Below are 18,435 nucleotides of genomic sequence, written 5' to 3' on the forward strand. Positions count from 1 at the left end.
TCGTAATTAAAAAATCGAGATTGAAATGTATATGTGATATTGCTATAAAACGCATTTTATTTAATGATAAGGTTATTAATCAACAAAGAAAAATAAAAATTCTTAAAAGATGAGATCAATTCAGAAGACCGTATTTATTAGTTTAAAATATAGCAGACAGAATTCCATCGGTCTAATTTGGGACCTTAGGATAGATTTTGACTCTATCTGACAAACATATCAAGATAAAGAATAGGAAAGGGTCCTTAGATTTATTTGTGACCTCTGAGGAGCCGTATGAGGTTAAAATCTCACGTACGGTTCTGTAATAGCGATGGGCACAGTGATGTTATCATCGACTATGATTATCTAACAGTTTAAGTACAGTTGATATAGTGGAAGCGCAGTCAAAATATGGTTTTTGGGGGTGAAATTTGTGGCGTCAACCCATCGGGTTTATCGTTTTTCTCCAGGCCATGAGAATAAAAGGGTCCTTTCGATCAAAATCAAGACAAAGAAAAGAGGTCTTCTTTATTTTTCTTGATATTCTTGGCTCCTCTGAGCCATTCCTTTACTTTAGATAAAGAAATAAAGGAAATTGATGATAAAAGTTGTACATCTCTATATAATATAGAAAGAAGAAAAGAAAGAAAGAAAGATTCTTTCCTTTATCTTAGGTGTTATCTCATGTAGTAATTATCTTTTTCAATTGGGAGAGATGGCTGAGTGGACTAAAGCGGCGGATTGCTAATCCGTTGTACGAGTTAATCGTACCGTGGGTTCGAATCCCTCTCTTTCCGTTGATGACTTTGATTTTTTTTCAAATTTTGAAATCCTTTGTTCTTATATCTATTTCGAGAGAAAATTTTTTTGTCATGATTCATGAACTAATGGACTCTCTAATTTTTTTCGTAATTAAAAATTCGAGGTTGAAATGTATATGTGATATTGCTATAAAGCGCATTTTATTTAATGATAAGGTTATTAATCTACAAAGAAAATGAAAATTCTTAAAAAATGAGATCAATTCAGAAGCCCGTATTTATTAGTTTAAAATATAGCAGACAGAATTTCATCGGTCTAATTTGGGACCTTAGGATAGATTTTGACTCTATCTGACAAACATATCAAGATAAACTACAGGAAAGGGTCCTTAGATTTATTTGTGACCTCTGAGGAGCCGTATGAGGTGAAAATCTCACGTACGGTTCTGTAATAGCGTGGGCACACTGATGTTATCATCGACTATGATTATCTAACAGTTTGAGTACAGTTGATATAGTGGAAGCGTAGTCAAAATATGGTTTTTAGGGGTGGAATTTGTGGCGTCAACCCATCGGGTTTATCGTTTTTCTAATTTCTTCTCTAGCCCAGTGTGAAAGATTACCTTTTGATTTACCAGAAGCAGAAGAAGAGTTAGTAGCAGGGTATCAAACCGAATATTCAGGTATCAGATTTGGTTTATTTTACTTTGCTTCATATCTGAATCTACTAGTTTCTTCATTATTTATAACAGTTCTTTACTTGGGAGGTTGAAATCTTTCTATTCCGTATATATTTGTTCCTGAAATACCATTAGCTCTATGTGTGTTATCAATATCTCTACGTGAATATAAACGAAATAATAACAAGACAACTTATAACGGTCGATGACCCACGAAAGTTGGCGTAGATGATGAGAGAGATGACAAGTCACAAAGGATAACAAATAGTTTTTCAAAATTATATTCTAAATTCATTTATATACTTAAATATGATTTCCGGAAGCGTCGAAATGTTTAGTACCAATTGGTTTCTTGAGAGTATTAAAAAGTAAGGTCTTATTTAAAAGCTTACACATAAACATATACATGTGTAGGTTCGATCCCTTGACATTTATAATAAAAATATAGTGTTTGAGTAGCGAGCCACTAAGTATTTAACATCATGTGGTGTCACTTTAAAGTAAATATACGTGAAATTATTTTTTTCCATATTGCACCTACGCATATCTTGTAAAATTTTCCGGCGAAGAGGTATCACGTGACACCGCTTGGCATAACCTAAATCCACCCTGCATGCAATAATGATAGATTTACATGTAGGTTCTACAATTAAGTTCATGATATACATTGAGTATGCCAACAACTGTATACAAGATACGGCTAAATTTATGATATAAATGCCAATTCCAATTTTTTCTACGCAAATTTTTTTTCATTGTTTACCCTCAAAATCGGCTAACAATTGAATTTGTAAGTGGTTTTAAGGATACGTGGATTAATTCGACACAAAGTGGTAAAGTAAACTGTCATTGAAATAATCAATGATAAAGTAAATTCTAACCACTTGAATTGAATAGTTACAGTCTAGGGAGGTTAGTCACCCTTGGACTAGATGCACTTCGATCGAAATCAAGATACAGCTAAAATAAGAGCTTAAAGAGAAAAATAGTATATTGCTTTGGAATGCGTGATATAATGTGTGATTTACAAGTAATTAGACCCCCTTTATATAGCAGGGGAGTCCTATTTTAGGTACAATTCTATAAAAGGTAAAAATCTCCTCATTTGCTGATTTGTCGGTTCCTTATTGGTACGTGCCGAGATTCCCGCCGTAATATCTGACCGGTCATGGATATTTCGGCCTTTTGCTATTTCGGTCTTCTGTTGGTTACACTGAAAATGTTTCCTCGAGCTCGTTCGGGGTCAGGTTCGATTCCGAGATCACAGACTCATTGTTCTCGATTCGAAGGGCCGGTGGGATGCCCGTTCTCACGGTGAAATTCCTTTCCTGAGTAAGTAATACTTGGGTCTTTTTTATGTTGCTGGGTTCTAATCTATTCAGTTTTCCCTTTGCAGGTTTATCCAAGGATGTCGCAATGAGGCCTCCATCCGGTGACGAGGATTTCCCTGCCGAGTCTCCTGCTCCGAGACAGTGTGAGGAGAAGAAGAGAAAACGGGCTCCGAGTTCTCCGAACTCGAAAAAGAAGAACCCGAGGAGGAGGCTGGTGTGCAAATCCAAAGAAAGTACCAGTGCCCGAACGCCCTCATCGGACTTACTCCACCACTTGAGGGACGAGTCCGAAGAAGAAGAAGAGTATCATCTGGTGGCCCAAGTGCCGTCGCAGCTTGAGGGGCAAGGGGCCTCCGAACCAGTGAGAGGCGAATCTGAATTGCCTCAACTCAGGGAGGCCGATGAGGAGGCCTTGGCCGAAGCTTCCGAACCAGAAGGATGTGAGACCGTTTTGCCTCAAGTTAGGAAGGCCGACAAGGAGGCCGTGGCCAATGCTTTCGGGGCAGCGGGTAATGCCCCGAAGGATGCGCTCGGGGTGATAGACCTCTCCGAGTCGCCTTTGTTCACTGAGTCCATGTTTAACGAGGCTCAGATGCTGAAAGGACGCCCAAGCGAGGGGCCCCAAGGGGCGGCAAACCCCTTTCACAACTTTTTTGATGGCGTAGAATCTACCGCCACGGAGGACGTCACAGGGTTGGGTGACTTACCGATGACAAGGAAAATCCCATCTTCGGGAACAAGCGGGCCTTCCTGAAGTCCGAAACTAGTAAACCGGTTTCCAGCTCCGAGTGCAAATCTTGACCGGAAGCGGTCAATCATTATGTCCATTCTGGAAGATGCCCGGGTTCTCTCTGCCCTGTTAGGGGTGGCCAATTACCTTCGGTGCTTGGTGATCGAGGAGGACCAAGACAAGATGAACGAGGTGGACGCGCCCTGCCTGTTCAACGAAGCACAACATGCGTTAAACTGGGTAACTTTATATGCCTGTCGATGACTTCTAATCTTTCCTTAGATTAATTTGTAGATAACCACAACTTTTTTCTTTGCTTTGTAGGCTTCGGTGCTTCATCACGAGACTTTTCTCCAATATCGGGAAGAGCTCAACCAGTATGAGGCCAAGATTCGAGGGCTTACTAAGAAGAGGGATGCCTACAAGCTTCTCAGCAAGCAACGTGAGGGGGAGGCTAAGAACCTCCAAGCTGAGCTAGAGGCGGCTCGGAAGGAGCACGCCGACCTGATGGAAAAGGTAAAAGTCTTTGAGGTTAGTGACGATGAACTAGACTCGGTGACGAACACTCCAAACCCGCAGGTCCAAAAGAATTTTGATCGGATCGACCAGCTTCTGGCAGAGATGGATGTTCTAAAGGTCGAGGTCGAAGAATGGAAAAGCAAAATAGATCGCTTGGCCTCGGAAAAGGAAACTGCCCGAGCACAACTGGCTTCGGTTGAGGTCCAGCTTCGAGCTGCAAAGCAAAAAGCCTTGGTGAAAACCAAAAGGATTGAAGAGCTCCAGTGTCAGCTAAGTTTGGCCGTCATCGATCGAGGATTCTTGCCAAGGAGCTTGAGACGGCCAAGGCGGTGGCTGAGGTGGTTAAAGGTGATGCCGAAGAGATCGTGTCCCAATATAAGGCCGATGCAGAGGCTGCCCAGGAGCGAGCAAAGGCTATCGTCGAGCACACAAAGCAGCAATCTCGAAGGGAGGCCCTTGAGGAAAATCATGCTCGGGGTTTCGACTTGTCGGCCAAAATTGAGAGTGCCAAAGTGCTTGAAGTCGAGGCCAAGAAGCTAGATTATCCCGAGGATGATGAAGATTCTAAGGGTTTGAGTGCGCAAAGGCTATCGTCGTTGAATGCGCCCTGTCTGTTCAACGAAGCACAACAGGCGTTAGACCGGGTATTTTTTTATGCCTCCCGATGACTTCTAATCTTTCCTTAGATTAATTTGTAGATAACCATAACTTTTTTCTTTGCTTTGTAGGCTTCGGTGCTTCATCACGAGACATTTCTCCAATATCGGGAAGAGCTCAACAAGTATGAGGCCAAGATTTGAGGGCTCACTGAGAAGAGAGACGCCTAGATGCTTCTCAGCGAGCAACGTGAGGGGGAGGTTAACAACCTCCAAGCTGAGCTAGAGGCGGCTCGGAAGGAGCACGCCGACCTGGTGGAAAAGGTAAAAGTCTTTGAGGTTAGTGACAATGAACTAGACTCGGTGACTAACGCTCCGAACCCATAGGTCCAAAAGAATCTTGATCGGATCGACCAGCCTCGGGCAGAGATGGATGTGCTAAAGGTTGAGGCCGAAGAATGGAAAAGCAAAATGGACCGTTTGGCCTCGGAAAAGGAAACTGCCCGGGCACAACTAGCTTCGACTGAGGTCCAGCTTCGAGCTGCAAAGGAAAAAGCCTTGGTAAAGACCAAAAGGATTGAAGAGCTCCAGTCTCAGCTATGTTTGGCCGTCATCGATCGAGGAATTCTGTCCAAGGAGCTTGAGACGGCCAAGGCGATGGCCGAGGTGGTTACACCTGATGCCGACAAGATCGTCTCCCAATATAAGGCTGATGCCGAGGCTGCCCAGGAGCGAGCAAAGTCTATCGTCGAGCACATGAAGTAGCAATCCCGAAGGGGGAGGCCCTTGAGGAAAATCATTCTCGGGGTTTCGACCTGTCGGCCGAAATTAAGAGTGCCAAAGTGCTCGAAGCCGAGTCCAAGAAGCTGGCTTATCCCGAGGATGATGAAGATTCTGAGGTTTTGAGCGAGTATGATGGTGGGGGAGACCCCGAAGGTCCTGGTGACGAGGGGCCGCCTAAACGTCTTGTACATTTTTTCTTTGTTTTTTGTACCTTTATAAAAATCTTTTGATATGTATATAAAGCTTTTTTCCCTTTAACAATTTCTGAGTTTTTTCCTTTGCTTTATTGTTTGTATTTGAAAAGACTAAAATGCCTTAGCACGAAATAGTTAGATTATGTTCGGAGGTTCGAACAAGTCCTGCCTTTAACATTATTTTGTTTAAGGCATCATGGGGATTCGAAGTGAGCGGAAATCTTTCCCCAACGTACTTAGACTATAGTTTGCAGAGGGTAGCCTTTAGAACCGGTTAAGAAATTTTAAGACCTTGTTATTTTTGTTACGGGTCTCGGACGTCTCCGAGCCATTTTAATATGGCCGTAGCCTTTTTAGTCTGGGCGCTGCCTAGTGGGCTTGTCATCCCAAGTTATCTGGGCTTGCCTAAGATAACAGTCCCGAGTGGGGATGGCCGAAGCCTTTAAAATTCGGGCGTTGCCTAATAGGTCTTGTGCCCCCGATTTGATAGCCCGGACCGTTGTTTTCCGGACGGCAGTTCCCGAGTGAGAGTGAATGTTTGAACTCGGATTAAGATGGCCCTTGGTCTCGATACGCTTAGGGGATCGGATGTAGGAAATTCCTTAAGAAATGCAAGACAAATTTTAAGGGACAGGGTATTTATCCGCAAGGAAGAGACTTCTTCTTATTCTTGTGCATAATAGTTATACATGTGTACATGCTTTGTGCCAGGGCTCGAGCAGTCTATGCAGGCACGGTTCATTTGACCATCTGGCCTTACAATAAATCATATCGACGAGACCATTCAATCACGAAGTTTTCTTTCCTTGCTAAAGTCGATATCCGAGGGTAATGCCCCCCAGTATTCGAGGTTGATCATAGAGAGAAGCCTCGGATATTGTTGATGCGATCTTTGACACCGGTTCATGACCGACCTTCTATTCTAAGTTAGTATGATCCACTGTTGCCTCGTTAAAAACCTTGCCTGAAAACCCATTTGGGACAAAACTGGTTCAAGGGAAAAAGAGTGCAACGCGTGCTTTTAGACCTAAAAATTTGTACCATTCTTTGCTGGTTACATGGAAATGTTAGTTCAAAAAATGTAAATAAAAGAAACGAATGGTGTCGTACCTTAGCGGTAATATCGTTTCAAGTGAGTTATATTACAGTTGTTCGGTAGTTGCTCGCCGTTCATGGTTCCGAGTTTGTAGGATCCCTTTCCAGTGATCTCAATAATTTGATATGGTCCTTCCCAGTTCGGCCCTAGCTTCTCTTCGTTCGGGTTTTGGGTGCTTAGTGTGATTTTCCTTAATACTAAGTCCCCGATATTGAAGTGTCGAAGGTTGGCCCTTCGATTGTAATATCTATCGATCCGTTATTTTTGGGCGGCTAACCGAACAAGGGTGGCTTCGCGCCTTTCGTCCAATAGCTCAAGGCTCGTATTCATGCCCTCGTCGTTCGATTACTTGGTCGTGTATCGGAACCTAAGACTTGGTTCTCTGAGTTCAATCGGTATTAGGGCTTCAGTGTCGTAGACCAGCACAAAAACAGGGTGGCCCCGGTGGTGGATTTTGAGGTCGTACGTTATGCCCATACGACTTCGGGCAAGATTTTCTTCCATTTTCCTTTGGCGTCGGTTAACCTCTTTTTGAGGTTTTGGATTATGGTCATGTTGGTCGATTCTCCTTGTCCGTTCCCACTAGGGTGGTAGGGTGTTGATAGGATCCTTTTGATCTTGTAGTCTTTAAGAAACTTGCTTACTTTGCTACCGATGAATTGTTTCCCATTGTCGCACACGATCTCGGTCGGCATTCTAAACCGGCATATGATTTGGTCCCAAATGAAATCGATGAGTTCCTTCTCCCTGACCTTCTCGTACGCATGGGCTTCCACCCACTTAGAAAAATAGTCAGTCATAAACAATATAAATTGAGCCTTACCGGGTGCCCATGGAAGGGGGCCGACGATGTCCATTCCCCATTTCATGAACGGCCATGGTGACAAAATTGAATGCAGTGGCTCATCGGGTTTATGAATCATCGGAGCGTGTCTTTGGCACCCATCACATTTTCGTACAAACTCCTTTGCGTCCTTTTCCATGTCGATCCAGTAGTAGCCGGCTCTGATTATATTTCAAACTAACGATTCGATGCTTGAATGATTTTCGCAGGTGCCCTCGTGAACTTCCCTCAGGACGTATTCAGTATCTCCCATTCCTAGACATATCGCTAGTGGACCATCGAACGTTCTTCTTAACAAGGTTCCGTCTTCGGACAAGCTAAACCGGGTTGCCTTCGTACACAGGGCCCTCGATTCTTTTGGATCTGAGGGCAACAGTCTTCAGATATTCTACATATTTGTTTCTCCAATCCCAAGTTAGGTTTGTAGAGTTTATCTCGGCATGACCTTCTTCCACTATCGATCTCATGAGTTGCACGACTGCCCCCAAGTTGAGATCGTCGTCTTTGACCGATGACCCTAAGTTAGCAAGGGCATCGGCCTCGCTGTTTTGATCTCGTGTTACGTGTTGTAAAGTCCACTCCTTGAACCGATGTAATGTTACCTGCAACTTATCCAGGTACCTTTGCATTCGTTCTTCTCTGACCTCGAATGTCCCATTAACTTAGTTCACCACGAGAAGGGAGTCGCACTTAGCTTCGATCACCTTCGCCCCTAAGCCTGTAGCTAGTTCGAGACCTGTAATCATGGCCTCATATTCGGCCTCGTTGTTAGTCAATTTCACAGTCCTAACAGATTATCTAACTACATTGCCTTTTGGTGGCTTCAATACGATGCCAAGTACGGACGTTTTTGCATTCGAGGCGCCGTCCATAAAGAGGGTCCAGAGACGTCCCGAGTTTACGAACAATTCTCTTTCGACCTCGGGTATTAGGGCCGGCGTAAAGTCGACCATGAAATCTCCCAAAATTTGAGATTTAATGGCTGTCCGGGGTCGATATTCAATATCGTACCCGCTGATTTCCACGACCCATTTGGCCAATCTTCCCGAGAGTTCGGGTTTATGCATTATATTTTGCAATAGGTAAGTAGTCACAACACATATAGGATGGCATTGAAAATATCTTTTCAGTTTCCTAGAGGTGCTTAGCAAGGCGAGCGCCAATTTTTCTAGTTGGGGGTACCTAGTTTTGGCCTCATCTAGAGTCCTGCTAACATAGTAAATTGGAAATTGCGCACCTTGCTCCTCCCGGACCAGGACTCCACTTACCATTATCTCCGATACTGCCAAGTATAGGTATAGTTGTTCGTCTCCCTTCAGCGTGGGAAGCAGTGGTGGACTCGATAAATATCTCTTGAGTTCCTCCAAGGCTCGTTGGCATTCCGGGGTCTACAAGAAGTTATTTTTCTTCTTCAGTAGCGAGAAGAATCGGTGGCTCTTATCGGAGGACCTCGAGATGAATCGCCCCAGGGCGGCTATGCGCCCGGTCAACCTTTGCACGGCCTTCACGTTGTCCACCACCGTAATATCTTCGATGGATTTGATCTTGTCGGGGTTGATCTCGATTCCATGGTTGGATACCATGAATCCGAGGAATTTACCTGATCCGACTCCAAGCGCATATTTTTCCGGGTTCAGCTTCATACTGTACTTCTTCAATATGCTGAAGGTTTCCTGCAAATGTTTTAAATGGTCCTCTACTCACAGGGACTTAACCAACATATCGTTAATGTAAACTTCCATTGATTTTCCTATTTGTTCCTCGAACATCCGGTTTACTAGGCGTTGATAAGTGGCACCGGCATTTTTTAGTCCGAATGGCATCACGTTATAGCAATTGGTGCCATACTTAGTGATTAAAGAGGTTTTTCCCTGATCATCCGGGTTCACCCATCTTTAGTTGTACCCGGAGTAAGCGCCGAGGAAATTGAGGATCTCGTGGTCGGTCGTGGCATCGATCATGCGATCATGTTGGGCAAAGGGAAAGAGTCCTTGGGATACGCCTTATTCAAATCCTTATAGTCTACACACATTCTTAATTTGTTCCCTTTTTTAGGGACTACTACATTTGCTAACCAATTCGGGTATTTAACCTTCCGAATGGACCCTATTTTAAGGAGACCGGGTGGAATTTCGGGTCCAGGCTTAGCTTGTGAGTTGTTATCTCCGGTGGGATCCCTGTCATATCAAGATGGGACCAAGCGAAATAATCTATGTTAGCTATAAGAAATTGAATGAGTTTTTTCCTGAGCTCGGGAGTTAACCCCATGCCTAGGTATACCTTCCGATCGGGTAGATGCTCGATCAATATGACCTGTTCCAGCTCCTCGATCGTTGATTTAGTAGCGTCGGAATCGTCAGGACTATAAAAGATCTAGGAACCTCGTATTATCGTCTTCATCAGTCCCCTGTTTATCCTATTGGGTCGTGGTCGTCATCGGTAATTGCTAGTTAGTCTCTTTCTTTGTACCCGAACTTGGTTCCTTTGACGTTGCGAGTGCTGATATCGGAACCACCTCTTCGACTGCAAATATTCCTTTTGCGGCTGGTTGTTCTCCGTAGATTGTTTTAATCCTTCCTGGCGTTGGGAATTTTAACACATGGTGAAGAGTTGAGGGCACTGCCCTCATGTTGTGGATCCATGGCCTCCTGAACAGGGCGTTGTACCTCATGTCTCCTTCGATCACATAAAACTTGGCCTCCTGGATGGTCCCGGCGGAATTCACTGGTAATGTTATCTCCCCCCTTAGTGGTTTCACATGCCATAATGAATCCATTCAGAACTCGGACTGCAGGCAAGAATTGATCTTGTAGACCGAGTTATTCTATGACTCTCGACCGGATGATGTTGGCCGAGCTACCTGGATCAATTAATACACGCTTAACTCGAGATTTATTTATGAGTACAGATATTACCAGTGCATCATTGTGGGGCTGCACGATCCCTTTTGTGTCCTCGTCGTTGAAAGATAAAGTTCCTTCTGTTGTGTAATCTCGAGTCCGTTTTTTCCTGGTGCTGGATACTTTGGTGCGTTTTAACATCGACCCTTGGGGAACATCGACCCCACCGATGTTAATGACGTGTTGAGGTTCTTCTTGTTCAGTTTTTTTATTGGAATCCGTATTTCTGAAATGATTCTTGGCTCGGTCGCTCAGAAATTCTCGAAGGTGCCCGCTGTTGAATAATCGGGCTACCTCCTCCGTTAACTGTCGGCAATCCTCCGTTCTATGGTCGTGAGTGCCATGATATTTGCAAATTTGGTTAGGATCCTTTTGCGACCAAACACACTCATGCAAGTATACATGATCGTCAAGTAATAGAGTAGTGAGTAGAGTATAGTTCCCACGAAGACTTATGATTAACTTTTGACTAATTCAAACTCAAACAACTTATCGATTCAAGAGATTTCTCACAAAATATATAAGTGACTAATTTACTACCTGAAACTATCAAACAATGAAATAAATAGAAACCAACCACAGCACTTAAGCAATTCCAGATAACAATCAGTAGGAGAGGATATTCTAGGGTCACAGGTTAGCTGGCAATCATGTTGCATTCTTGGCTTAAAATGACTAATTGATTTATCTGGATTGTTGATTAACAGGGTTGATATTACTCATAAGAATTTGTTGAGTTCTTACTCTTAATGCCTATATTTCTATAGAATTAAGATTAACAAGAATGCATTTACACTTCCTGTATTTCAACCAATCAAGGCAATTAGGTATATTTCTATCCTAATTGTGAATCTGTTCCCCGATGCCCGGGTTCAAGAACCTGCTCTATTTAATTCTATATGCGTTCTAGAATTCTCACTTTCGAGTCCAACACTAAACTCGTAGATAGTGTTTTACTGTTAGCTACTCAGCAAAATAATTAAAAATAAAATTAAATAAATAACCCAATATGATAAAATCAAATTCGTCAATTTAAACTTCAAACATTAACATTCATGTAGCACCCATGACCCCAGAACAATAGGGTTCTTAGCCACTCATGTTCATACAATCATCAAAAATAATATTTTCAAACATAAAATCAATGAATACTAGAAGTAGAATGGAAGAATTGATCAAATCCGTGGTCCCGAGTGTTTCATACTTTTGTTCCTCTCCCAAAGTCACGTCCTCCACTTCAAAATAGGTTTAGGTTGGCTTTTATATGAGTTGGGGCGTCTTAGGGTCGAAAAAACCGAGTCCTAGTCGAATTAGGAAGTGTTCACGTTTTGAGCGTCCAAGTCAGCGTGGGCTGCTGGCCCTGACGCTCAACTTCTCAAGCCTTCTATAAAGTGTGCCACAGGCAGCGCCCCATGCTGCCTGTGGCCCTCAAATTTTCACTTTTGCCTTTTCGTCCCATTTTCGCTCCAATTCGCGCACTTTTGTCCCAAATCGCATCCGAATGATTCCTACACATAGAAATACCACAAATTAGCACAAATCATTATATCATACATCTCAAATCTACGAGACATGAGCAAAATGTGAGGTAATATACATCAAAATATGCATAGATTAAGCTAATTATCCTATCCCTTTGGGCTGGATTTGATTGTAGAGGTCGAGGCCATTTGGTGTCCTTGACGCGTCTGATAGCTGTTACGATGGCAGCAGCATCACATTAAAGTTATATTCCAATAACCTTGGTGCTTCTTTAGGCCCGATAGGCCTGTCGAAATCGTTCTTGCTCATGAGTCTCCGGGTGCTCTAACCTCGATCATTTCTTCTTTCATTATGTATGGAATTCTGTCCGGAACCACTGCTTCTTCGATCTCCATTGTACGGCTGGAATCAATCCCTATTTGACCTTGGTTCAAGGTCGATATCTCTTTTGACTCTGTCGATGGGTCTGACAGGATAAACGGACCCGGAAGGAGCCCCAAGGTTATCATCTTCGACTCTGATTTTTGATTGGTATCGGTTATGCACATCAGCCCAAGTAACAGCCAGATACTCTATTAGATTCTGCTTCAACTGTTGCGAAGCCACCGAGCTTCGAACATTGAGTCCTTGGGTGAAAGCTTGAACAGCCCAATCATCAGGGACCGGTGGCAAATCCATCCTTTCCATTTGAAACCGGGACACGAACTCTCTGAGCATTTCATTATCCTTCTGTTTTATTTTGAAAATGTTCGACTTCCTGGTCTCGACCTTGATAGTCCCGGCGTGTGCCTTCACGAAAGAATCTGCAAGCATAGCAAATGATTCAATAGAATTAGGAGGTAAGTTGTGATACCATATCATAGCTCCATTTGACAGGGTCTCTCCGAATTTCTTTAGCAAGACAGATTCGATCTCATCATCCTCCAAGTCATTCCCTTTGATGGCGCATGTGTAGGAGGTAACATGCTCGTTTGGGTCAGTCGTTCCGTTATACATAGGGATCTCGGGCATGCAGAACTTCTTAGGGATCGGTTTGGGAGTTGCGTTCGGACGAAAAGGCTTTTGCACGAATTTCTTGGAGTCCAGGCTCTTCAATATCGGCGGCGCTCCTGGGATTTTATCAACCATGGAATTGTAGGTTTTCACCTTCTTATCGTTTGCCTCGATTTTTTTCTCCCCCGACTCTATCCGTTTCGTTAGTTCTTCGAGCACTTCATGATTATCGGGTTGGTCCCCGACTCCTTCTCATTTGATCTCCTTGAGACCGGTTCATCTCTGTGGACGACTTCCCGGGATGGTTTGGGCTCAATCCTTTCTGGAGTTGGGCTATTGCCGCCTGTTGAGCCTGTAATATTTCAAAGATTACCCACAAATTGATTCCACCATCTTTGTCGATGTGTGTGTTTTGCTCAACCGATCGGACATCTCTGCGGATGCTGTCCTCAGGATCGGTGGGCAAATTTGCGTTGATGGCCACATGTGAGCTAACGTCGATCGGGTCTGCGGCCGGGGCTCCGCCGAGGTCGACTGGGGGCACCTCTTTTCCGGGTGCTATGTTGTCTTTTTCGCCATGGTGGCCGGACTCATTGTCAACATGTAGTGGTGCAGATTGAGAGTCCGACATTTTTAGTTTTAACCTGAAATCAGAGACACTTCAGAGAACAAGTGTAAAATAGAGTGGGTTATAAAAATTTGTATCAAATAACCACTATTATTCTTAGCCCCACTGTGGGCGCCAAACTGTTTACTCTCAAAATCGGATAACGATTGAATTTATAAGTGGTTTTAAGGATATGTAGATTAATTTGACACAAAGCGATAAAGTAAACTGCAATTAAAATAATCAACGATAAAGTAAATTCTAACCACTTGAATTGAACAGTTACAGTCTAGGGAGGTTAGTTACCCTTGGACTAGATGCACTTCGATCGATATCAAGATACAGCTAAAATAAGAGCTTAAAGAGAAAAATAGTATATTGCTTTGGAATGCGTGTTATAATGTGTGCTTTACAAGTAATTAGACCCCCTTTATATAGTAGGGGAGTCCTACTTTAGGTACAATTCTCTAAAAGGTAAAAATCTCCTGATTTGCTGATTTGCCGGTTCCTTATTGATACGTGCCGAGATTTTCGCCGTAATATCCAACTGGTCACGGATATTTCGGCCTTCTGTTATTTCGTACTTCTGTTGGTTACACTAACAATGTTTCCTCGAGCTCGTTTGAGGTCAGGGTCGATTCCGGGATCACGGACTCAATGTTCTCGAGGACGGACATTCCGATCTTGGGTTCTAGACCGGTGAGACTAGGGGTCAATTGTTAGTCCCTCATGTTCCGAGCCTGATCTATCATGTCGTGGACGAGCCCGATTTTTACCGTATACTTCCATCTTCTACATAGTTCACCTAGAAAAAATTGAGACTAAAAGAAAATAGACCCGATATAGAGTACTACCCCCCAAAAAAGATGAAGATGAAACCTAATAGAGAAATTATCGGAGGAGTAAAATGAGAGAGAGATTTGGGACAGAATAAGAGAATTGGGAGAAAAATTTAGGAAGAAGGAGAAGAAAACCATAAGAATAGGAGAGAGAGAGAGGGAGATATTTGCGTTGATTTGTGCTATATTTTTAGGCAAAATAATTTTGGCTACAAAGTACCAAATTGTTATATTGAAACTTTAATATTTGGCTAAAGGGGGGAATTTTCATAATTACGAAGGAATTGAAAAAATATTTTACAATCTATAACTATTAATTAAATAACATATTTTACAACATAAACATAGTAAATGTTATACCTCAAATACAGTAGATTTCCTATGAATAAGGAAACTAATTCTGAAAGTAACTCATAATAATGCAATCTCCAACTAAAAACAAATACCTAAAAATAAAGGACTATCCTTTTTAGGGTATTAAGGAAATCAACATAAAATGCAATCAATTACTTCCTAAACAATCTCCTTCTCCTTTGGCCTTTCCAAGCTACAATATTCTTGTATGTATTTTTTTTTTTTTGGTTCCTAGAAGTGCAAATTTCAGTCATTTTATACAAAAGTATGGTATTTATGACATATTGACTTTGATCGAATTTCACTTTTCAATTAAAAAAATTCTTTGATTTTTTTCATTGTCAATACATTAACTATAAGTCAATATTACCTCAAATATACATATGCACACACAAACATAGCATTTATATACCTTTTTATATTTGGAATAATGTTCACCGCATATTATTTATATTATGCACGTATAGCATACTCAGTATATATCATCAATATATGTTTTACATTTGGAGTAATATATAACATAATCTATTTACATACGGATAGTATACGCATTATATATATATACACACCAAATATATATTACTAGCATACTATAGCTTAGGGGCGGCAAACGACGGGTCAGGTCGGATATGGACGGGTCGAAAACGAATAATGTAAAAAATAAATAAATTATCCGATCCGACCCATATTTAATACGGATTAAAAAAATATATTAACCTGAGGATAATATGGATATCATATTATCCATGACTTCTTGAATATGATCTCACTTTTGGGAGAATTCCTAGTCTCTCAAACTTGAGGAATCCCAAATTTGAGGCTTTACAAATGTAAAAGTTAAACCCATTAGTTATACATTTTTTAAGTGGATAATATGGTTCTTATCCATATTTGACCAGTTTTTAAAAAGTTCATTATCCAACCCATTTTCTTACTGATAATATGGGTGTATAACTATTTTTTTTAACCATATTGTCACCAATAGTATATGTTATATATACAGTATTAGTATATGTACAGTGTATATTATATGCATGTATATACAACAACAACAACAACCCAGTAAAATCCCACAAGTGGGGTCTGGGGAGGGTAGTATGTACGCAGACCTTACCCCTACCCCGAAGGCGTAGAGAGGCGGTTTTCGAAAGACCCTCGGCTCAAGATAGTAAGAAANGTTTGGAGGCCTGCCCATAAGTAATAATAGAGCGGATAAGTTTAATAATTTTATTAATAATTGTAACTTGTTGGATTTAGGGTTTAGGGGTAGCGGTACACTTGGACCAATAAACGTCGTAATGGACATACAATTTTAGAACGCCTAGACCGTATTTTCGCAAATTATGAATGGCTTAATCTATATCCTGAGGCATCGGTTCATCACTTACCTCGTACTTACTCGGATCACTGTCCTCTATTATTAACATTAGGGTCATGTCCTCGGAAATCTGAAGTTTCGTCATATCCTGCCTGATAACTTCTCCCCAATACTTCTTAGGCCGCCCTCTACCTCTTCTCGTGCCCTCCACAACTAGCCGCTCGCACCTCCTTACTGGAGCATCTGGGCTTCTCCTCATTACATGCCCGAACCATCTGAGCCGCGCTTCCCGCATCTTGTCATCAATGGGAGCCACGTGCACCTTCTCCCGAATATTATCATTTCTAATCTTGTCCATCCTAGTATGCCCGCACATCCACCTCAACATCCTCATTTTTGCTACTTTCATCTTTTGGATATGTGAGTTCTTAACAGGCCAACACTCAGCCCCATACATCATAGCCGGTCTAACCACCGCTTTATAGAACTTGCCTTTAAGTATCGTCGGCACTCTCTTATCACACAAAACTCTGGATGTTAACCTCCAGTTCATCCATCCTACCCCGATACGGTGTGCGACATTGTGACGACCCAAAGGGTCATCACCTGTTTTCTCTTTTATTCCGTGCTTCCGAGGCTTTGAAAACCTCACTTTTACTTGCCTCGATTTGCGTGCGCAGTCCCGGCGCGTAGCCGGAAAGCTTAAATATGAATTCTGTGTAAAAATTTACGAATTTTGATATTAATAATAATAAAGTTGACTTTGATCAACGTTTTGGGTAAACGGACCCGGACCCGTGATTGGACGGTCCCGGAGGGTCCGTAGAAAAATATGAGACTCGGGCATATGCCCGGAGTCGAATTCCGAGGTCGAGAGCCCGAGAAATGAATTTTTCTGTGAAATTGTTTTTCTGAAATTATTAAGGAAAATTGAAATGAAAATCGATTAGAACGTGTTGGTATCGGGCCTGTATTTTAGTTCCGGCGCCCGGTACAGGTCTTATATGTGATTTAAGATATTTCTGTGAAGTTTGGTTGAAATCGGACGTCGTTTGACGTGTTTCGGACTATAAGTTCTAAATTTGAAAGTTTATGAAGTTTGAAGAAAAACTATTGGTTTTGAGGTTGGATTCATTGTTTTTGATGTTATTTTGGCGATTTGATCGCACGGTTAAGTTCGTAGGATGTTGTTGAGTTAGTGTATGTGTTTGGCTAGGAGCCCCGAGGGCTCAGGAGTGTTTCCGGGGTGGTTTTGGACTAAGCAAAATTGCAGAAAAATCTGCAACAGGTGCACAGACCTTTTCTTCTTCGCGTTCGCACCCTCTATCTCGCGTTCGCGTTGCCTTAGCCCCCCTCCCCCCTCTTCGTGTTCGCGAACAAGCTCACGCGTTCGCGAAGCCCCAGATTTTCCTCCTTTGCGTTCGCATACCATACCTCGCGATCGCGTAAGCTTATTATCCTCACCCATCGCGTTCGCATAAGGCCTCACGCGTTCGCGTAGGCCAAATCTTGGACCCCCAGTATTTTCCTCTTCGCGTTCGCACTCTCCCTCTCGCGAACGTGAAGGCTTGTCAGCTCCTACCCTTCGTGAACGCGACCCTCCTGTCGCGAACGCGAAGGGCAATTTTGCCCAGTTATATTTTTAAGTTTCAGAACAGTGTAGTCACGAAATTTTCATAAAAACATCCGAGTTTCTTCTTCTCCAAGGTCCTTAGGCATCCATTGAAGCTTCCTTTCATCAAAACCTCTTGGGTTAGTAAATTCCAACTCGTTTTCTTCATTTTCCATCATTATTTATTGAATTCCTAAGCTTAAATCATGTGATTTAGGGTAGAAATTGGGGGAAATGGGTAGAACTAGGGCTTTTTACTTTTTCTTGATTTAGACCCCGTTTTAGGGTCGAATTTGAGAATAAATTATATATTCGGGCTCATGGGTGAATGGGGGATTTGATTTTGGTCCGAACCTCGTGTTTTGGCCAAGCGGGCCCGGGGGGCGATTTTGGGATTTTTGGGAAGAAAGCTTGGAAACCTATAATTAGACATTGGGTTTGATTTGTTTAGCATATATTGATATTATGAAGTCATTATTGTAAAGATTTGATTGAGTTGGGGCCGCATTCGAGAGGTAAAGCAGTTGTTGTGGATTGATTTGGCCGTGAAAGTCGAGGTAAGTGTTTGGTCTAACTTTGGTTTGAGGGAATAGGAGTAGAGTCTTATTTGCTACTTGCTAATTGTCGAGAACGATGTATAGGCATGGTGACAAGTATCTATACATTGGTGTCTAGCATGACCGTGGGTCCTATATTGTGATTTCCATGACTTTGTTGTATTATTCATGCCTTGGTGATTATTTCTATTTGTTGTGCAATGATGTGGAAAGAATCGTGACTTATGGATATTGAGGAGCGTTGGCTCCAGTTGTAT

General features: G+C 42.3%; 1 non-coding gene across 1 annotated transcript; it reads left to right on the plus strand.

Moving 5' to 3' along the window:
* Positions 1–691: 691 nt before the first annotated feature.
* TRNAS-GCU lies at positions 692–779 on the plus strand. The gene has a single exon. It is a non-coding gene; the product is annotated as a tRNA-Ser (tRNA).
* Positions 780–18,435: the final 17,656 nt, after the last annotated feature.

Source organism: Nicotiana attenuata, unplaced genomic scaffold (assembly GCF_001879085.1).
Source record: "Nicotiana attenuata strain UT unplaced genomic scaffold, NIATTr2, whole genome shotgun sequence".
Classification (NCBI taxonomy): Eukaryota; Viridiplantae; Streptophyta; class Magnoliopsida; order Solanales; family Solanaceae; genus Nicotiana; species Nicotiana attenuata.